A 23,494-nucleotide genomic window follows, 5' to 3' on the forward strand; every position below is an offset into this window, starting at 1 on the left:
GCCTTTCATGACTCTCTCCGAGCACCAAGCGAGCATGTTCATGAGCATCCCGAAGCGAAGCTCTCAGGTTATCTGAGTGGGACGTTTCCGGGTCGCTCAGTCCCTCCCAGGAGGGTTGAGTGACAAGGTCCAAGGGCGTGTCCAACTCTCGCCCATACAGCATCATGGACGGACTCAGGCCTGTGCTCTCGTGAGGCGCAGTGCGCAGTGCAAAACAGATCTGGGGAAGATACTTGTCCCAAGAGGTGTGTTTATCCCCAACATAGGCTCGAATGGCCGTTTTCAAAGTGCGATTTACACGCTCAGTTGCATTCGTTTGAGGATGGTATGCAGTTGTTAGTCTGTGTTCAGTCCCAAGAGTCAACAAAACATGCTCAAAGAGTTCACTGACGAAAGGCGTTCCCCTATCAGAAATAAGGTGTGAGGGAGAACCATGTCGGGCAAAAATGTCAGTAATGAACTTGCTCGCAGCAACTTGAGCAGTGGCTTCTCTCACAGCACTCACCTCGACCCATTTTGAGAAATAGTCCACAAAAACAAGGATATAAGCATTCCCCCTTTGTGTGCGGGGCAGTGGGCCAACATAGTCCACCCCTGCGTACTCCCATGGTCTTTGTGGCTGGATAGGGACCATAAGGCCTGCTGTTTTTCTTTGACTCGGCTTAGTGGTTTGACACAAACAACATGAGACCACATACTTTTTCACATCAGAGTTCATGTGTGGCCAGAAGAATCTGAGACGCAAGCGTGCCAGCGTTTTTGCAATGCCCAGGTGTCCAGCTGTGGGATGATCGTGGTAATATTTGAGCAGATAACCACGGAGGGCAGTAGGAGCAAACAGTTTAAGCTGCTTGAGTGGGTGGAGACCACACTTTGTCTTTGGGTCGAGGAAATAGAGGAGACTGTCATGGACAACGTACTGTTCCAGATCTTGATTATTCTCCCCCGTTTGTTGGTCAGTTTCCAGTTGATTGAGCAACGGGCCTGTGACTGGGTCCTCAAGCTGCAGCTGACGAACATGCAGGCGGTCCGAAACAATCACAGAAGGTAGAGCACGAAGGTCCATGCTCCCAATCACGGCATAGGGAGGGAGAAGATCAATGGGGGCATCCACATCTGGTAGAGGATTACGGGAAAGGGCATCGGGCACCTTATTACGTTCTCCAGGTTTGTGGATGATGCTGAAGTCAAAGTCTTGAAGGCGCAGAGACCACCGAGCAAGCCTGCCAGAGGGATTCGGTCGAGACATCAACCACTTGAGGCTGCTGTGGTCGGTGTAAATGGTGACGTGCAAGCCTTCGACATAGGGTCGGAAATGTTCCAAGGCCCAGATCACGGCCAGACACTCCTTCTCTGGAGTTGAGTAGGGCTTTTCCGATTTGTGCATAGCCCGGCTAGCAAAAGCTACAGCAACGTCTTTGTCATCCTCATCTTTTTGCATTAATGCTGCCCCAAGACCAGCATCGCATGCATCAGTGTGAATGAAGAATGGACGCGAAAAATCTGGGAACCTGAGGACCGGCGCTGAGGTTATTGAATGTTTCAGAAAGTCCACAGCTGCCTGGCACTTGTCATCCCAGTGAAACTGTACGTCCTTTTTAGTGAGGGCGAAGAGTGGCTCTGCATGGCGGGCATAGTCCTGCACAAAGCGGCGATAGTAGCCAGTCAGGCCAAGGAACTGTCGCACCTGCTTTGTTGTGGTCGGCACTTTGAAGTCAGTCACAGCTCTCACCTTGTCAGGGTCAGGATGAATGCCAGCCGGCGTAACCCGATAACCAAGGAAGGTGAGTTCTGAAAGGCAGAATTGGCATTTGCTCAGCTTTAAAGAGAGGCCAGCGGACTGAAGCCTACCAAGGACCTCTTTTAAGTCAAGCAGGTGTTGCTCAAAGGTCGGTGATGCGACAACAATGTCATCTAGATACACCGCGCAGGACTTATAAATCAGGCCAGCTAGAACATTGTTCATAAGCCGCTGAAAAGTCGCTGGGGCGTTACACAGGCCGAAAGGAAGGACTCTGAACTGAAACAGGCCACAGTGCGTGATAAAAGCAGTCTTTGGTTTAGCTTCTTCAGCAATGGGGACCTGCCAGTAACCTCGAGCGAGGTCTAGTGTTGTGAGAAACTTCCCTCTCGACAGAAAGTCCAGTGATTCATCCACTCGCGGGAGTGGGTAAGAATCCTTCACGGTCAGCTGATTCAGACCACGGAAGTCAACACAGAACCGTGGTTCGCGGGGGGGTTTGTTCACAATGACCACGGGGGCTGCCCATGGTCCTGATGCAGGTTCGATGATGTTATCCTGTAGCATTTTTTCCACTTGCTCTTCTATGATTTGCTTTTTAGCTGGTGAGGTGCGGTATGGTGGTAAGTTAACAGGCTTTGCATCCCCAGTTACAATGACATGTTCTGCCAGAGAAGTGCGACCAAGGTGGCCATCAAACAGGTCACCAAAACTATTTAACAACTCCAACAGTTCTTCCCGTTCCTCAGAATCCAAGTTAGCTTCTCCAGCCTTATCATGGAGTTGCGGGGTGTTCTGCAGGGTCATAGTTCCACACTCAAGATCAGCTTCCACAAAGCCATTTTCACAGAGTTCATCAAGACATGGGGGATTATCATCCATAATTACAGTTCTTGTTGGGACATGTATTGTCAGTGAAGTGCGAGTCATGAAGTCCATCCCAAGAACAAAGGGGGATGACAGGTCCTGCACTATCACAAACCGCTGATAGACTCGCTTGCCCATAAATCCAATGGTCAGCCAGGTTATTCCTAATGGACTGCAGTTGGTGCCATTGGCCAGTCTTATTGGAGGAGAATCCCACGGATTCTCTAATGACTGGTTTCGGTGTCTCTCAGATAATAGGTCTGCATTTACTGCTGAAAGAGATGCCCCTGTATCTAGTGTGGCATCCAGAGCCGCCCCATTAAAGTTCACTTTAACTCTGAGAGGGGTGTTCCACGATGCTTGCGAAGTTCCATCTTCAACGTGATTGAGCACTGGTGGCACACTTTGATTTGACAAAGACGATGAGGGCTGAGTTATTGGTTGGGGGGAGGGTTGCCCCTGTGAAACACTCTCCCCCCCCTGAAGTTTCCCGGCCTCCTGCCCGTTGCTCTCGTCTCTCTGACCCCGCCAGTTTCATCTGGATCGGCAGGCTGAGTTACTGGATGTTGGTCAGGAGACGGCGTTTGGGGAAGCTCCGGAGCCATCCTGGGAGAGTGTCGAGCTCCCTGAAAATCAGTGGAACAGTTAGGGCACGTACGAGAGGTAACACCAGGCATGGCACATTTGAAACAGCGGGGTCCTCCCTCAGCTCTGTTTTTCGGCTGAGCTCGGGAGGGCCGTGAAAGGTTAGTGCCAAGAACAGAATGCAGCTCGTGGGCACGCAGCACTAGATCAATTACTGACTTTACAGGCGTTCCGTACAGTGCTACTCTGTACTTCTCCACTGCGTGGTTACAGATGAGCTCAATTTGCTCCAGTTCAGATGGTGGGTTCCTCAGTCTCCTAAATTCACTGAGCATGTGGGCAACAAACGTTGGCAGAGGTTCTTCGGGGTGCTGGAAACAGTCCAGGATGCCTCTCAAAATCTGCTCCTGGTTGTCAGCAGGCAAGAAGACGGTTCTGAAAAGTTCACAAAACTTAGCCCATGTAGATACGTGAGGAATGAGCACATTAGACCACTTTCTTGGTTCCTTAGCTAGGAAGTGTGGCAGCTCTCTGAGGATTTGGGCGTCTGTTAGGTCTAAGGAGGTTTTATAAGCAGCAACAGACTGCAGCCATTCTTCTGGGTGAAGGCTGCCATCATTAGCGAACACCTTGGGCTCCAATTTAGCTTGGTGCAATGCCGCAGCAAGGACTCTGGTTGTATTAATTAGCTCCAGTGAATCTGAGTGGGATTGGGACAAGGCTCTGGCGGGCTGCGTGGGGCCAGGTGCTGAGATAGATTGCTGCGTTTCCCTGGTTGGCAGGCCTGGCACATATGGGGTAGAGGAGGCCTGAGGAAAAGGGTGAGTAATCTGGGCAGCTGGCACTTTTGGGACTGGTCGTTTTTGTTGAGTCCACTGCTCCAGAATATTCCTCTGGAGGTCCAAAGAGTCATGAAGACACCGCTGAAGCATATCAACCTCTGCTTGCAGACTTTGCACTTTATGCCCAAGGTCAGCAGTACTATGTCTGGCAGTAAGTCGGTTGGGGTGTAACATAAAGTCTATATCATCACACATGTCATTCAAGTCAGGATGAGTAGCCATAATACACACTTATCAAAGACCCAAAACTATACAAGGTAGCAGTTAAGCAGAAATCAACTTCAGTTCTGGTCACACAAAAATATACGAAACATGTGAATTCTGAAGTTTAGCTACACATGTCTTATCTGACTTTGAAACGTGGAGGTGGAAGGAGCAAACACCCTGGATCAAAAGCATTCAGGTGTAAAATAGATCCAAACTTACGAGTAACTGAGTATGAGCAACACCTTTTCAAGTCAGATGCACTTAAAACAGCATTTCAATAAGGACAGTTAAGCCAGTGAGAATCAATAGCAAATCAGTTTGAAATATAGACAGCGGTCTTTTTTTTTTTTTTTTTACACTCACAACATCAGTTCGGCGATTTTCCAGAGGACACCAAACTTGTCCAGTCCTGACGCGGTATAGAGGTTTGTCCCGTGGAAAAGTTCCCACTTGCAGAGACCATACGAACGAAGCAAAGTCTGCAGCGTGAGCTCAGCTGGCGAGGAAGAAAAAAAAATCCGGTGCGCTTTACTCCGCCTACGTGTACTTCAGAAACTATGAAGAAACGGCATCCATCTCGCGTCCAAGTAGCGTGAATCCACGTTAATCCAAAAATGTCGCAGTAAAGGCGTTCGGCAGATGACGATAATACATCCCGAAAACAGCGCTGCGGCGGCTCCACTCGTTGCCGTAGAAACACACTTCCGTGATCCGGCGAATCGGACGTCCGCGTCGAGGCCAGCCTGGTCTGTCTCCGCGAAGTATGGCAGGCTACTACTAGCTCTACTTTGCCGCTATGTACCTTTCAGTGTATCAATCATCCGCTGCTCGAAGATACTGCATACTGAGGTCCAAGAGAAGATGTTCGGGCGCCATTTTGTAACGTTGGGTTGTGTTGTGTGGTTGAGAAGAGGCGGCAAAACACCTAGCAGGCTAGGCGGAAGGATACACACCCACACTGGTATCAGTAATCCACGGTGGTTCTTTAATACGCATTCTTCAGCAACCATATAAAAGCCCGGCTGAACGGCTGCGGCTCAACAACAAAAATGCCCAGCGTTCATACAACCCAAGCGCTGCAAACAAAACAAAAAAAAGGGTCTGGAAAAGAAAACATAAGTCCCTCTCTCGTTAAGCACGAGCGTGAAGGCACGTGTCCTCATAATCCCAGAGCGAGAGAGAGAGAGCAGTGGCACAAACTGATGACACCATCAACCCTCGACTTGGGTGTCTTAAAGGGACACCACACCATAGTGGCTGTTACAGGGTGCAACGATATTCGTATCGATATTGAACCGTTCGATACAGTGCTTTCGGTTCGGTACGCATATGTATCGAACAATACAACATTTGTAATTTATTTTATCAACTTTCCTTCTGACGATGCTGTCTGTGTTGAGCGCTCAGTGAATCTGCGTTCGACTACTCCGCCTAGGCTGCACTGTCAAGCGCAGATCCACTGAGTGCTCAACACAGACAGCATAGTCAGAAGGAAGAGCGCAGGGCAAGCTAGCAAGACAGAAGTTAAGCTCTCCAGATCTGGCGTTTGGAATTATTTTGGTTTTCATGTGACGTATGACCCTGAAGGTAAGCGAGTCATGGACTAAAGTAAAACAGTATGTTGGATGTGCCGTGCAATGCTCAATTACATGGGTGGGAGCTAGTGTGTTAGCGCAGTTAGCTCGTTAACGTGTTGGCCGTCTAGCCCCATGCACGGGGCGATCGGCGGTAGCTCGTTAACGGAGATTTGCCGTGTTATGGCGTTAAGGTCATTTCAACGAGATTAACCTGAAATCACTAGTGGGAACACAACGAATATGACTGCACATTTACGCCGACATCATCCTAGTGCAAAGACAAAAACAACAAGCATGCTACTAACTTTAGCCGAGTCATTTAGACAGCTGTTAGCACATGATTCTCCTTATGCTGCTGAGAATATAGCCCAGAAGAAGCGGATAGTATAGCTTTTATTTTGGAAAGAGACATTTCTCTGTAATAAACTCTCTTTTCCAAAGATGAGTGATTCCTCAATCAGATACAGGGCTTGCAATATCGCTAGCCCGACGTCCTGGGGCTAGCGATTTTTTTCAGTCGGGCTACCAAAATCTATCTCTTCCCTGCCCGTCGGGCTATTGTAGGAAGAAAAATATATGTCAATGCTTTTGCATTCTTTCAGAAATGTAGCTGGGTAATTATGTCATTGGCATCGGTGAGCCACTGTCAATATGTGACATATTGAAGTCGCGTTTGAATTTGCGCTTGTTTTTTTGCTTTCACTTTGCAATCGCGCGAACTGTGTATAGAGAGCGACAGCACTGATCTGTGAGTGATGATAATTTGTGCACCAATTCCTCTGACATCGTCTTATTAATCGTTAGCTTACTATGCAAACATGACAAGTGAAATCTCCCGCAGCAAGCTTAAACATGTGAGAGGTTGAGGATATATATTTCATTTCTTCTGAGCCAAATAAGACAGGTCAGGGTGAAGAAGTGACAGCCAAAGAAAAGCTTACCACAAAACGGAGAAGTTATGACAAATGAGACTATAAGGCAAAAAGAAAGTGCAGCTTTATGGTTTCATGGACAAAAGAATTTCTGTGGCTGCAATATGACGAGCTAAATAACCAGGGCTGCACATAAGTGGTCCGCAGGTGCGCATTCGCTGTCAAAATAAAAAACGCGCACAAGGGTTAGGGTTAAATTTAAAAACTGTACTTTTGAGTTAAAATATATATTTATAATTTTAATAAATGACAAATTAAAAAGGCATGAACATTTTTTTTGTATCGAAAAAATATCGAACCGTGACACCAAAGTATCGAACCGAACCGAACCGTGAATTTTGTGTATCGTTGCACCCCTAATATACATATATATAGATATATAGTCTTATATATATATATATATATATAGAGAGAGAGAGAGATATATAGTCTTATATAGTCTTATTGAAATAATGGGAATAATGGGATAATGGGATTCCCATGATGCATTTAGTATTTCTTCTTCAGTCACCATGTGTTAATAGACCTCTCTGCACTGATTAATTATTATGAAAAATATGCTTGTTATTACCAATCGAGTAGATTTCATCTGGCCAGAATCCATTAAATTGAACCCTTAAGCCTTTATGTAACAAAACTACTACCTCTCCTCATTAGTTTCATCTTCATGTGCATCATAGCAGGTCAAGGATTGCACTGGAATATTGTTAAATATAGTTAAATATCAGAATAGATTCATTTTAGGTCAGGTTCTTTGCCATAAACCTTTTAATGATCTTATTTTGTTGTGAGGAACACCACAGAGAAGACCCATGGATGTAGTGAAGGAGGACATACAGGGGTTGGTGTGACAGGGTGAGATGAAGGCTGATGGTCTGCTCTGGAGATCCTCAAAGGGAGAAGCCGAAGGAAGAAATCTCTTATATGATGTACTGCATTTTTAAATAGGTAGTAGAAAGCTGAGTGCATGCCATCAACACTAACTTGTCCACTGTGGGAATTGTTGAGGGCCACTTAGATGCCAGAGAAAGTATAGTGTGACTACAGCACACAGTATGATAAATGAAACTGGGAGTGATTTAGGGCAATGTTTAAGATTCTCATAATGTGCTTCTTCTGTGAAATATGATGCAATGTTAAAAAACCATTAATGCAGCGCTGAGATCAGTAAAATCCCAACCGAACCAACGCACTGCATCTTTTTGACATTTTAAGCAACGCAAAAACCACATCTTGCGATGAAATGAGCCCCCCAAAAATCTCCACAGCATCTTGCTGCGAGCATTTCAATGCAAAGAGCAACATAAGACGGAGCGAAACAAGAGTGAAACAACAGTTTGATCATGAAGACGTGAACACAGCAGCTCCGAGTGCGTCTCTCCTCGGCTGCAGTGCAGCTCAGGGGGGTTTGCAGCCTTAATATAAATGTAAATTCTGGACAGCCTCGCCTGAACTCTCAACCAGCTCCCATTATGTTTCCACAGCATACCGAGGCTGGGTGCATCTAAGGCCGCCACTTCACTGAGGGCGCTCCAACGCGCCCTACATCAAACACAGTCTTCCCTCCCTCTGCTGTGAAGAGCTGAGCCGAAAAAAAATTCCTCCACCTCCCCTGGAAACTATACGACTGAGTGGGCTGCACGCTTAATGTGCGCGCAGTAATGTGAGTTTGAGCGCGTGCAGAGGGTGCGCTAACCTCACTACTGCGCCTTTATGAATGTGCATTTCTATAGGCTGCATCCTCTTTGTGGTTCTCTTTGTCTTTCTGAGGACCGCGCTCAGGTTTTGGACACGGGGACTTTCAGGACTGCGAGGACATTTCTGGAAAGCGAGGAGATTTGTGGAGAGGTATATTCGTAGACGGAATGAAGGGGGAAATAACAAGTAGTTTTGGAAAGTGAGGAAAACTGGGACAAAATAACAGTAATGTGAAATAGAATAATAAGAGGAGGGGGAAGTCAGAGACTTTTTTCGGAAAAGGAAAACATTATTGAAAAGGGAGGACATCTGGAATTGTTAAACAGCAAGTCGTTATAAGAAGAGTGAAAGAAATACTGTAAAGAGAGGAATTAAAGACATTTTGGCACTGACATGAATGAAAGACATCAAGTGGAAAGTGTGAGCTATTTTAGAAACTAAGGACATGCTAAACTATGATGAATATTACAACTATGTAAAGTTGTAATATTTTTGTATTTTTAATCAAGAACATGTTTTGGTAAATAAGAAAAGAATGAGACAAAATGTCAAATTTTGGGAAACTGATTTTAACATTTTATTATTTTTGTTTTCTTTTTCTCTTTCTGTTTCTGTTTCTTAAGGGGAAGGGCATTATTATAAGTCAAGGATAATGAAAATGTTGTTGGAAAGAGGGCTTATTGAAATAAGAGAAGATTTCTGTTGAGTGAGGACAAGGACTTCTTTATAACAGGGAGAAGAAAAAAACTTCTGAAAACAAGGAATTGAGGAGATTTTGTGGAAACCGATTTTTAATTCTGAAAAAATCATTTTAAAAACATTTCAGAAAAGGGAGGAAAGAAGAACGTTTTAAGTTAACTTATTATAACTTATTCTTATTTCTGAAAAGTGAGAGCATCTCTACAAATTGGGGGGATTTTGAGTAGAGTCAGAACAGACTGTGTTTGGAAAGAAGACAGATTTTGGTGAACAGCATTTTTAAAAATTAATTTGAATTGTGATTTTTTTAAATTATATTTTATCAGATTTTTGGAGAGAAGAAATAATATTAAAGGACTTACTGGGAAAATGGGGAAATTCTGATATCAATATTATCCAATAATCTTATGCTATATGAAAAAGGATATTTTCATATAGCATCATTTTTGGTGAAGACGGTAGAATTATGGAGAAAGAAAGGCTGTTATAGACGTTTGCGAGTGAGGAAAAACATTTTCAAAAAGAAGGGCATATTTGAAACCATTAGAAATTTATTTTTTGAGAGCAATGACATAAATAGGAACATTTAAAATGACACTAAGTTGGAAAATTACATTAGAAAATGAGGAACTTCCCGCATTTTCTTAGAAACTTCTGAAAGTCACACGGCATTTGAAAGGACTCAGCTGGAAGGAAAGGTGTGTTGTTTTCATAGGATGCACTGTAGGTTTGCAAATGTATATTATTTTAAAATAGCAGCCGTTTTGGAACATCAAGTTTCATAATTTCACTATTTTGTGGTTTTAATAATGTTATTAGCTATAAAATGCATAATGTTTATGAAACCCCTGCAAGAAGAGCATACAAACATATGTGTTTGGTTGTCTAATAATAAGAAATATTAAGCTATGGAGTAGTAATTACCGTGTAATAATACAGTGCGCCTCTTAGATGTCCATTAATTTTGCTATGAAAGACCAACCTGAATTAGTAAAGTGAAAAATGGAAAGAAATAGAAGCTCTCAGCCAGCGAGTGTATGTGTCACTGTGTCCTATATGGCTGGATTGGCGCTGTGTGAAGAGGAGCTTCCTGCTGCTTAGTATTCAGTCCAGCACTCTGCCTGTCTGGTACAATATGATGCAGAGCTCCCCTATACTGAGGAACACACTTCAATATAAAGCGTGTACCCTCACACACACACACAGTCTTCCAAATGCACACAAATTCATTCGAGTTTCACGCACTTTTGGGTTACAGCAGAAATGTACATTACGGTGTTCTCATTTTTGTTGCACTATTTTTTTTGCCTGAAAACAATCTAAAGGTGCCACATTAAAAAGAAATGGTGGCTGCAGATTGCCCTGTAGGTCAAAGCCATCTCAGCACTTAGTAACTATATCTGTGACGGGCTTGTTTTTTTTAGCAAAACTGTGCCAAAGTTCAGTACAATGTAAGAACATCATGGAGGAGGCGGAGCAAGCACCATCAAATCATTTACTTTCTATATCAAGACACCATGGGGTGCAATGTCATAGACATTAGAAAGGAGAGGCATGGCACTTAGAGATGGCCTGCCCCCCCAACGAGCCAATCAAAAACCGATCCTTGAAACACATGAACCAGTCACGTTGTGGCATTCATGCATGCACACAAAAGAGATTCATGAGGGTTGTATGCATGCTAACCGTGTACTGCAGGAAACATGTGGCTTACTGTATCCATAACATGAACTGCATTTGTTCAGCACCCTGGTGGGAGGAGCCAGAGACCCCTGATCATGTGCAGAGCCTGGATTGAGCTGTTGGTGAGACTGTGAGAGAATGAGACCTGAATCAGCTGATGTTTTTGTACAATAACTGTACTATGTGTAATGAAGCCATAGAGACCCTTCAAGTACACAAGAGTGGGCTGAAAACTGACGAGTTTTACATGCCTGGCGTATGACTGAAAATCAATCAGTACCACAAAAAAGTGCTTTAAAATTGAAGTTGGGACCACCTTTGAAGCCAAATGTTTGAAGTCCAGGGTTCTACTCCAAGCTGAGGGATTTTTGATACAAGTAATGGAAAAGTCCTGCTGTAATGACACTTACTTCAACCTAGAGTGCATAAAGTAATTCCCAGCAATTAAAGAAAACGACAGAACAACCCGAAGACAAGGAATTCAATGTCAAAGGAGGGGCTTAACTTTTCGATCTATGTTTCAGTCCTTGCTACGGTCATGAGCTCTGAGTAGTGACTGAAAGAAAGATTAGAAAGTACAAGCAGCTGAAATTATTTTCCTCCACGGGGTGGCTGGACTCACACAGCGAGGAGCTACAGAAAGGAGCCAATTTACGTGTTTCAGGATGCCTCCTAGGTGGCTTCCATTGGAGAATTTCCAGACCCAACCAACTGGTAGGAGACTCCAGAACTGACCCCGAACACGCTGGAGAGATGATTTATCTCATCTGGCCTGGAAATGCCGCCCACATCACCCAGGAGGAGCTCAAAGATATTGCCAGGAAGATGGACGTGTGGACTAATTTGCTTAGTCTGCTGCCACTTTGACCCGACTGCAGATAAGCAGCTGAAAATGGATGAATGGACAGACGGACAGGAAATCACTCAACAACCCGAGGACCCACTTTCATACCTAAAAATGATTGTAAATCATTTGTCATCGCTCCCTAAAATTGCTCCAGTTTCAGGCTGGAGCAGAGAATCTGCTGCACACATCCAAACACTCACAGGCAAATGTTTGTGAGTCCAAACAAGCTTACACACACTCACACACACACGCGCAGATCAGGCAGCCAGGTGAGGTGTGTGTTTGTGCCAGAGCCAGACAGCAGCTCTGTGTTTTATTACAGCAGAGAACTTTAACAAACCCAACAAACAGAAACACCTGGTGTGTGATGTGATGCTGCAGTGCACAAACCAAACAGCACAAATGAACAGAGAGAGAGAGGTGCAGTGCTGCCTCGTGTTTGTCTTCATATCATTGCAGAATGTTTTTATTATTCTGGATGTAAACTGCTTTTATTGGTGACCTATAAAATATTATTTATGTGAGCCGTGCGAGTCTAGAGCCGATGGCAGCTGCTTGACCACTCAAGGTCTTGCCAAAATATCAGTGGAGCTGTTTGATGGATTGGCATGAAATTTCTGCAGAACGTCTTAATTAACTGTTCTATTTTTTTCACATTTTAAAGCCTGATTGAGCAGCCATACAGTTGTAGTCCACAGCAAGACAGTCCTCAGCAATTAAAAGCATATTAACCATGCATAGGCATAAAAAATAATGGCCAGTGTCTCTCAGAGTCAGTCCCAGAAGTTGTCTAACAACAATAATAATAAAGTACCATAAAGCCAGTGTTCACATTAGTTTCTTAACTCATTGTAACAATCTTTTTTATTTCTGTGTCTAAACCTGTGATAATCAGGAAATCCACCAAAACGAGTTCACTTGTGAGACCAGCCCTATTTTTAATTTCTTCAAACATCAGCGAGTGAAATCAAAAGAAAAGAAGTGACTGAAAAATAAAACCACGAGACGTGAACCAAGGTGTTGAAGGTGAAGAACTTGCAACTGACTCCACCGCCACACTTCAAACCTCCTAATGAGGATTTTGTAGCTTGTTAAAAGAGGCCGTCATGTCCCGGCATTGAGTTTCCAGTTCATCAAGGCACAGATGCCAAAACTTCTGCTTATCTAAAGGGCGTCCAGGCATTGGAATGGGCTATATTTGCAGTCCGTATTATTCCTCTGGCATCAGATAGTGCTATTTGTCCAAGCTGGTCTCTGTGGCTCATGGATGCATAAGCTATCCTTTACCATCTGTACCCTGATGCAACGGTTATCAGCATGTAATGCGTTAGGACGCTAGCGTCAAAGAACATCTTGTGCATAAGCAGATTACATTATGTATAGCTATTTCACTCCATGCTATTTCTATTATTTTAAGATTTATTTTGAGGAATTTTGTCTTGATTTTGACACAGACAGTGGAGAGGAATAAAGGAAAGATAGCAAGAAGCCAAGTGGAGATCCACTGCTCTCGTTTGCATCGTAACCACCTGCTCATTCACCTGAACCATTGTATTTTCTGAAAGTTCATATTAACACAGTAAAGGTGTGTCTACAAAAGATGACCACATTTACTCAACCTCTGCACTCACAGCCTGGAGATAAATATTTTCGTGCTATTAGGACTGACAGCTGATACAAAGGACAGAGCGGATCCTCACGCTGTTACACTGGTGCACAAACAGTACTGCAGTACAGTTTGTGGTGTAAACAGACACTATTAAAAAAAAAAGCTGCAGCATTTAAGCCTGGTGTGAAGGCCTCGACTCCTCGTTCATCACCTCCCTCATTCCATTCTGGTTTCCATGGAGACTGGACTGATCGGGTGATTAGCCGCGTCAATTAACCTCTGACCAATCACAGAGAGAGGCTGAGAAGCAGCAGCTCATTGTGAACTGCAGGTTCAGTCACAGCAGAATCCAAAAGCTCGAACGGCGAAATACAACAAAACAAAAAACGATCTTCTCGAGTCGATCAAGAACCGTTCGGTGCCGCGTGACAGGCAAATATCACAGCGTAAAATCACTCTGCTGCAAGGTGAGGTTGAGCTGTTGAGATATTTAAGTAAAAGTATGAGAGGCTAATCAGGAGAATTGTGTTTAAAAGAAGCAAAAATACTGTGAGAGTCATTTTCCGCTGCTGCTGTTCACAGTGGAGTCATTTTAATGACTTTTTACAGGACTGAAGCTCATTATTATTTTCATAATTTCCCAGCTACTTTTTTTCAGTAAAATCACTTTTATAATTCGCAAAATATGAACAAAAGCCTGTTACGCTTGCTCTTGGTAACTGCAGCTCGGAAATAAATGCAGTTTTCTGCCTCGGCGTAATTTTTTCCATAAATGTACGGATACATGAGCCCACTTCACACATGAGCTTGCCAAAGACCTGACTCTCCTGCAGGGTGTGCTGGCCATAATTAACCCTGCTGCACTCCATGTGCCCTCCTGTAAATGTGGGAATCTGAAGTGCCATGTTTCATATCCTCAGACCTGGACACAAACACCCTGCCGGCCTCCTCCTTCTTCCAGTTAGATGACCAGGTCTGAGGTGTCACGTCAGCACTTCAGAGGAGATAAAACTCCTCCTCAGCCCTTGGAACAGCTTCTGTCAAACATTATTCACTTCATAACTGTGAAGATTCACACACGGACACAGTTTTAAAAGCTGAATTTGACCTCAAATGATCCCATACAGCAGTGGTTGTCAATCACTGACATGCAGGTATGTGTCTGTTTCTGTTAGACAACTGAAAAACTGATAAAAGAGATACAGCAGAAGGTCGTAAAATGCCAAAAGGCTAAAGGCCAACATTAATTCATGGGTGTCAGTGAGTCATCAGATCACTATATTATAATCCTGCTTTCATCTCACAAAGAAACTCGCAGCACTCTTATGTAAGTCAGCATCTTAACATGCTATGAATTCTTAACAGGATGACTGTGAGCAACAAGTCGTGCTTCTCGATATCTGGATTTTTTTTTCCAGTAACATGAGTTCGATTTCTTTCAGGTTCGTGTTGAGGAGGAGGCTTGAAGGATGCAGAAAAAAACTCCACCGGGTAATGTACTGAACGTGAAGGATTTGGCTCAATGGACATTCAGGATCTTCATTTTCAAATAACTTTATCTTGAGGTTTAGTCTTCTAAAGCTTACTTAGGGATATGGAAGAATTAAGGAAGGCTCTTACTTCCTGCTAAGGCTCAGCACAAAGTTTTGATCCCTGACAATAAACTTCCAACTTTACTGAAACAAAACTACTTCCAAACCCAGTCCAGCAGTGTCAGTCTGAATCATTACTCTATGCTGTGTTTTCCAGTAACAAAGTACACACTTTGAGTGTGCTTTTTTTTTGTCTCTTAATAACAAGATAAGTGTGTGTGTAGAGAACATGTACAGTAACTTGTGCTTCTTACAATGAACACTCCAGAACATTAAACAGGAAGCAAAGCTAAACGTTCATTTTGATGCCCAAAAAAGTTGATTCTGTTCATCTGGAATGTTTTCAGCGGGAGAAACAAGTCGTCACTCATCCAAGGGACTTCTTCACCTACGTCCAGATGAACAGAATGAACTTTTTGGGATTTCCTTACCCGGATGATTGAGCATGCATCAAGTCAATTTTGATGAACACAAATTTGGATGTTAGGGCAAGAACTGCTCTCCAAAAGATGCAAGACGGGAGTTCTGTCTGCAGTAAGGTGGATTTGAAAGTCTGGCTCTATTCTGAAACTTCTAGTACTTACGTGTTCAGACAAGAAAACACGAAAAAGTGAGGAGGGCATGAGCAAGACCAAAAAATAAGACAGAGCAGTCATCAGTGACCATCGATATGACACTGATTAAGTCAAATGTAGCATGAAACGGAGGAGTTGAGGTGGGCTGCAAAGAGGCTTGCAGCGACAGAAGCAAATCTATGAAGGCTGAACCAGCTTAAATAATGTCCCCTATATGGATAAAATAATGACACTACATTACACTCTGCAATGTAGTGTAATTACTTTATCCAAAAAGTATCAAAGACTGGCACTGACCACAAGAGCCTGGAGAGCAATGATGCAAACTTGCTTGCATCTTAATTGCCTGAGTACGGTGACTGACTGACCAAACTTCTAAAAATAAAAATTGTTTATTGTAATTGTTTATATGTGGAAATGAATTTGTGACATCTACTGTTATTGTAGTTCAATAAAACTACACTATAGGTCGCAATGCACTGATGAGCTAAGTATCAAATTCAGTTTCATGCTGTTCTGTGTTTTTATTGCAGCACCTTTAAAGCACTGCAGCGATTTCTACTGAGAGAAATCATCCAGGAGCCTAACAGCAAAGTGGCAGCAGTTTGGAGGCGTTTCAGCTGTGCTACACCAACAGCTTCTCTTTGTATGTCTGCAATTTTTTGTGCTTAAACACAAACTGTGATTAAGTAAGTCAACAGGACTAAAGAGCTCCAATGACTGCAACCATTTTAGTCTTTGTTTGGTAGGATAGCGGAGACAAGACAGGGAAAGCTGGAAGAAAGACATTCAGTAAATGGTATCCAAGCAGACTTGGACCCAGGCATTCACATTAGCCTTACCTCATATGGTATGGGTCGCCTATTTAACCAACGGGTTAAATAGGCGACCCATACTGGTGCCAAGTTCTTGGAAAACGGTTGTTGTACTTGTGGTAAAATAACATTGCCCTAAACGTCAGTGAAAGATTCCCAGTCTCTTCCACAGAGTGAGGAATTTGGCTTATTGATCAAACACAAGTATTGGATCGGGTATTTCCATAAAGTTAATTACAATGTAACTCAGTGTCAAATTATAGTGTTTCTTTGTTTGTTTGTTTGTTTTACTTAGGAGGAGCTGGACAAAGTTGGGGCAGTGGATCCTTGAAAAAAAGTTTCTGTTAACTGGCATAAAACTCAGGTGTAATAATATAGTATTCTTATAAATTAAAAAAGATAAAGAAGAAACAACTCTTTGGGCTGATGCCTTTCAACGAAACAAGCATGAGGAGGTTTTGGTGCTTCTGTTTATTGAGGCTGTGATGTCTACATGACTGGTATTTGACAACTGGCTTGTCTGACAAACGCTATGCAAATTATATAAAGACTAAAACTATTACAAACCTAAGTGAAACTAAACATTTGTTGGAACAGAAAGCACTCAAATGAAACAACCATCCACAAAAACTAAACAGAGGACAAAAGGTTTAAAGTAAATAAAAATTAAAAATGAATAAAAGTAAGGAAATCTTATCCAACCTTCAGCAGGTTTACTGGAGCAAAAACAACACTTTGCTTCTAAAAGCAAGAAACCGACGTGTTAGATACCAGCTCACAGCTCACGTGGCCAAATCTCAATCGAATTGTCATTTTTCATCATGTAGACACAGATTTGGCCGCTAACGACTCCTCCACCTCCCATCATTCACCTCTGTGGCAAAGAGCAGCGGGGCGGGGCTGAGTGACTGACAGGATGATGAGTGGATGCGGTCAATGTGTGAAGCTTTAATGATCTGTAACAAGCAGACAAAGCAGGTCGTGAGTGGCTACAGAGATCCACAATCATTACTCCTGCTTGAATTTGTGTGTGTGTGTGTGTGTGTGTGTGTGTGTGTGTGTGTGTGTGTGTGTGTGTGTGTGTGTGTGTGTGTGTGTGTGTGAAGGAACAGAAAACATCCAACCAAATCTGAGGTGACTCTCTGAATCATTTTTAAAGGAAGGAAGGAAGCCTAACAATTAAGATATTTGAGTTTTTCACCCAGACAGACTCCAGCTGTGAGATAAGATTACAGATGTTTCAGGGGTCAGAGGCCATAAAAGATGGAAAAAATATTACTAAGTTTTCCAGTAATCAACGCTCTGAGTCGGACTCCACAGAAACCAGCTGTCGGTCTGCTAACATGAATGATTTTACACACACACACACACACTCTTCATAGAGAACAGAATCTACCCACACTGAATCACTGAAAATGTGTGTGTCCTTATCCAGAGAGTGTGTGTGCGTGTGATTTTTACACTATGAGTCATTCGAGGCTCCACAATAGACTGTGATGAAGCCTTCTGCATCGTGTCTGTGTGTGAGTGTGTGTGTGTGACCTCCATTGATCAGAGTGAGGTAATCAGATTGATGGCAGTCTTGGCAGCAGCTTAGATTTAATAAACCGCAGGCAGACAGGCAGACAGACGGACAGACATGCAGGCGGGCAGTTCAGATGAGGTCGTGTCGGTCTGACTTGACAGTGTGACATCACAGAGAAAGACTGTCAGATGTTCAGATGTTACGTAAACCTGCAAATGTCGGTGTCATGCCAATGTCTCGTATGGTGCTCGTCTTCCTGAGCTGGAATTTTCTGAAAACCACAAACGATGTCAGTTATAATTCCAGCACAGACCCAGTGTGTTCTAATCACAGAGCATCACGTAATGTTTCCTCTGCCTTTGTTAGACACAAGGCGTCTTCTGGTGTTGGTGCACCAACTGGGAATATTGGCCATGGAGAGATACAACCGTTTTTGGATAGCTCGAAGTGTTAGGTTCACCAGCCAGGAGGCTTTAGTTTGTATTTATTCATGTTTGGTTTTTACCACTAGCTGATTCTTATATTCCCACTTTCTCTTGCTGGTTGTGTTTAGGGCAGTGTTTCTCAAAGTTGATATGCCAACTTAGAGATCCACCACATGAATGAAGGCTGCAAAGATAAAATGGCGATGGCAGTGTTGTTATTTGAGCCACTGATAGAACAATAAAAGCAATTTGGTTGCTCCTTGTAACATATCTTTGGGGTTGATGGTGTTTTAGGCTGGCTAAAGTCATTTTTGTACTCGTTTACAGTTCATACACCATTACTGAAATGGCACTGCATGTGTATGTGTTAAGAATGCGTAGTCTTTCATGATGGCTATAAGACAAGAAGTGAAATTTGAAGAAAATAGCTCATTTTGTTATGTTTTGTGCTGCTATGTCCTACATTATGAAGGAAAAGCCATTTTGGCCCACTTAAAATGACATCGAGCGCTGCCCCTGGACCACCTCATGTGTTTCCTCATTTGTTGAGCTGTCTGCAGACATGACGACCGACATTCTGATATGTGATGTTCTTTATAACCAGGGAACCGTTTGCTATAACATTTGCCCTGTTGAGATTTAATTTCAGCTTCTCCTCCAGTCTTCATCAGCTCTGTGGGTGCAGAGTTTTTTGAACCCCAGAGATCCAAATGGTGCTGCCATCTATCACATTTTCACAAGGCAATGTGACTTCATGTCTGTCTCCGACAGCTGAATGCTGCACAGTCGCTACTAGAAAGTTACTGTCGGCTGCTCCTTACCAAAAGGAGTTGCCACAGTTGGTAGCTCTTAGGATGCTTTCACTGACCCCACCCCAATAGGAATTTAAGTCTCTGGGTGGAATTGTACCAGCGCCAAAGCCGAAAGATCATGGTTTGGGTTATAACACACCCTGTAATCCTTCACACTGAAAAACTGCAGGTTGACTGCACCATCTTACTACTACCATAACCAACAGCATACCAGCTGCTATACAACAGCATTATTTTACACCCCCAGAATGAGAACGGTCTGACTGCTGACCCACAGCGTTCACTGCGAGAATTCTGCAGTTTTAGTTTTAAATCAAATTTCAGCTCATTTAAGTTCTTTTTTGTTTTGTTTTTTAGTTCTGGTATTAGTTATAGTTTTTATTATATAATGGGTGGATTTAAGAACTGCTCAATGATATAGCGATGCAACAATCCCTGCTAATTATTACTAAGTGACAGACTAATTAAATACCAGGATTTCACTTGCAACAGCTACAACTACAATTACCTGCACAGCAGTTCACTTACTTAAATTAGTGGAAGTGAGGCCCATACACCAATAAGCTACAGCAGCGGTCCCCGACCTTTTTTGCGCCGCGGACCGGTTTATGCCCGACAATATTTTCACGGACCGGCCTTTAAGGTGTCGCGGATAAATACAACAAAATAAAACTAGTACCGGTACCGAAAAAAGAAGATTTATTCATAACACACGTGAAAAGACCCAGGGAAACCGAGTAAATGATAAAAACGATAACAAAATAACGCTGAAAACCGATAAAAACCCTGAAAACCATACATTTCACACCTGAGCCTCAACTCTCGTGGCCCGGTACCAAACGACTCACGGACCGGTACCGGTCCGAGGCCCGGGGGTTGGGGACCGCTGAGCTACAGCATCCACGCCCCTAAATTAAGCCTAAACACACATGAATGAATTCAGGTGTTTCAGCTGTTAAGAATGGGGAACTAGGAGGAGCTCCAAGCTGTTTTTGTCTATTTCTGCTTTAAAGTTGGACATTTAGATGTCAGGAAGACTGACAAACTGTTAGAGGAAGCCTCAAGTGGCCATTAGAGGAATTGCAGTTTTTGGTACTTCAACACAGGAAGTTTCCCCTTGGTTGTCATAACTACCAAAAATTAGTTTGTGACAGTATTATGCTTTGTTTCTTAAATGACTGGGCTCTTTCGTGTCTGGGTAACCAGTATAGCTTTGGTTTGTTAGGTGAAATGTTCCAAACTTTCTCATGTTGCAAACTATCGTTTAAAAGTTGTTGCAAACTATCGTTTAAAACTTCTTTTGGCTGCTCCCTTATTCACGAGGGGATCCCACAGCAGATGGACCCACATATTTGATTTGGCAGATTTTTACCGAAACAACCCTCCCAGGCATTTTTGTCTCCTCCAAGACTTGAACCCGAGATCTCTCATGTGTTAGATGAATGTGTAAACCACTACATTGTAAATTGTAGTTTGCGAAAATTCCTCCAACTTCCCCACCTTACTGCTGTAAATCTGCATTCAACCACTGATTTGCAAGTCAGTTGCGTAGTAGAAGCTTAGCCTGATGTTCAAAGTGACATCCTCATCCCGGCTGTAAAGAAACTGAGCTGAACTTTCCCGAATGCTGCAAATTGAAACACAACAGCTCGTTGAGCACGGAGAGCAGCAGCAGGAATTATTTTATCTGTGATGTGAAGAGACCCACAGGTGTGAATGGAGAATTTATCTGTGACCAGCAGTCTGCTATGACTGGTCAAGTGTAAGCTGAACCTGTGTTTAATATCCTCTGTCACACACAGGTGGTGCTGGGCTGCGGAGATGAGGCAGGTTTATTTTCCTCTGCAGTTATGAACGATCGCCGGGCTCTGGCCTGTCTCTGACTCAGACTCTGCAGAGAGCCGACAGAAAATAAAGGAGTTTTTCTTTCATTACTTCTCAACTGAGTTCACCTGGTGTCTTTGTTTACACAGCAAAACAGCCAGGAGAGAAATCTCCTACGGTTCATGCAGAGCCACAACACCCGGTCTGACAGGAAGATTATATTTCGTCAGGTCTCTTCTCATTCTTCATCGCAGCAGAGAAGAAGACCGTTTACGCAAAACCACATGCTGAGATCAACGACAAGCGTGATCCTAAACCTTTTCACAGAAAATTTCCCATCTGTCCGGGTTGGAGCACGAGTTTGACATCACTGAACTAAAGTCCACTTCATTCCCTCCGACAACAGCGATACGACAAACAACAGAGACGTGGTCAAAGATCAAAGCTCGCTCAGCCAAGAACACTGTGATCACCCAGTAATGATGACAAAAGGTGAAAATACAGACATCTATAAATGTCTAAATACAGACATAGACATACTGTCTTAGGATGAAAAAGTAAATAAAGTTTTGGGCCTTTCACCCTACACAACCTCAGGCTCTAAATTAGCAGGTAGGACAGCAACAAGTTTTAGAAAACTATCGACTTTCAGCATCTGCAACAACACTTAAAGCTTCAAACACAAATTCAAAAAAATTAGAATTCAAAGGCTACAAAATCATCTAAAAACGAAGACATTTTTCACAAAAATCTAATGACGCATAATTCATAAGTAGGTGGAGTTTCCCTGACATGAGACATAAACAGTTGTACCATCACAAACTGTCTTGAATAGTGTGCCGACTTGCTGTTGGTGGGTTTTATAACCTAAATCAACTTAAGGTCGGTTAGTGGAGAAAAACCACTTGATGCAGTGGACCTTCTACAGGAACGGATGCTAAGGCAGCAAATGATTCACTTAAAAGTACAATATAGACTTTAACCAACACCTGAGCTAGAATATTTCATTACTTTGCAGAGCGCATTCACATGAAATTCATAAAATCTTTCGTCATGTATAGAAGCATCTGAGAGTCTCTCTTTTTTAATACACGTTTAGGGAATAAAGCCGCTGGAAACTGGACAAAAGTCCTCACGCCTGATCGAGACAACAGTCTCGACACTTTGCTATCCCTGCAAAACTATGAACTTCTGCTTTAAATGGAACCAAACAAACACAAGGAATAAAGTATATTTTATATATAAAGGATATCTATGCAAACACTCATCCTACGCTAAGACGGCCTGCCTTTGACCTCTAAAGTTCTCTTTTATATTCACTGGTGAACACCTCAGACAGTTTAAAGAAATCCTGCATTAAATCGGAACTCATTCATGGAAAAGCTTGAATGTTGTCCCTGATTTCTGACTATACTGTACGTCCAGACAGCGGCCCACCTCTCCAGTTTCAAGGGTCAAGTGTACCTGAAGCCAGGGTCTAAATCCATTTCCAGTGAGAATGATTTAACCCCCAAAATGATTCCCCAGTAGTTACAACACTGAGCAGTGCTTTTTAAGGCGCTGCTGCAGGAAAGATTTCTAGTTTCTTTAGCTTTTCACCCCCAACTATAAGATCTGTATAAGAATAAAGAAAACTACAGAAGAAGAACAAACAAACATAATCATAAATAAATAAATGAGATTCCATTTTGCTAGCGCATGGTTTTTGTAGAATATTATATTTATCTAATTGAGTAAAGGCTTTAATGTTTCTTTACTTTCTTCACTTCGCATCCTTTCCTCATCACTGACTTGCTCTCCTGTTCCTTTGTCACCTGCTCATTTCCTCATTGAATTCGCCTGTCACACCTTATTTGAGGGCAGCACTCACTTTTTTCACCTTCACACCATCGACGGTTCCAATTTAGCAGTCAGTGTACATCTTTCTCACATTTCTCATCGTGGCTGAAATTAACTTTAAGTCAGATAATAAACCTTTGTTCACTGGATAATAATCTAATAGCTTATTAATTAAGTGCATTCTGATCGGATGCTCATGACGGCAACAAAACCTTCTTATGAACTTCCTAATTAACAACCTGCCTTTGTACCCTGGACTGGGGGTATTTATTTGCACCCTCAGGGTTGGTTCCCTACAGAGGCCGGTGTTGAACCTCTGGTAAGAACTCTGCACGTTAATGTGACGGCACAGAAACGGACCCTTTAAAAAAGGAAAAATTGGGCTCAGGGGCTTTTACAGGTTTATTTTTTATTATTCATTCGTACATGTGGAAATGACATTTGTGAGGCACTTTTCTAGCCTTGCTCACCTCACAACTCTTTATCTTTTAAACATCTTTGGCCAATTTAGAATCACAAAGACCTCCAGAAGATTCAAAGTCCAGGACCTTCTTGTGTGCAAACCTCTGCTGCTGATATGCAAGACGAAAAAGAAGGAAGCTTGTAATATATATTGATTTTAATGAAACAATAAAGTTAATATTTTATATCATAATATTTATTTTTTCTATTTTTACCAAACAGCTGCACAAATATTATTGCTTGAGAACTTCTATGTGCATTTTGAGGACCTTAAGAAGAAACACATGGTTACTTTGGGGCCCAGTAATTGGTCCTTGGGGAAACATAAACGTGTACTG

General features: G+C 42.8%; 1 protein-coding gene and 1 long non-coding RNA gene across 2 annotated transcripts in view; one reads left to right on the forward strand and one right to left on the reverse strand.

Annotated features, from left to right (window-relative positions):
- myt1la (myelin transcription factor 1-like, a) overlaps positions 1-23,494 on the reverse strand; it is a 104,776-nt gene that overhangs the window by 77,383 nt on the left and 3,899 nt on the right. The window lies entirely within an intron of this gene.
- Positions 5,519-16,157, forward strand: LOC309689608. Its single transcript, XR_014271449.1, has 3 exons — positions 5,519-5,829; positions 14,730-14,778; positions 15,988-16,157. It is a non-coding gene; the product is annotated as an uncharacterized lncRNA (long non-coding RNA).

The sequence above is a fragment of the Aulonocara stuartgranti genome (assembly GCF_965226115.1).
Source record: "Aulonocara stuartgranti genome assembly, chromosome: 15".
Taxonomy (NCBI): Eukaryota; Metazoa; Chordata; class Actinopteri; order Cichliformes; family Cichlidae; genus Aulonocara; species Aulonocara stuartgranti.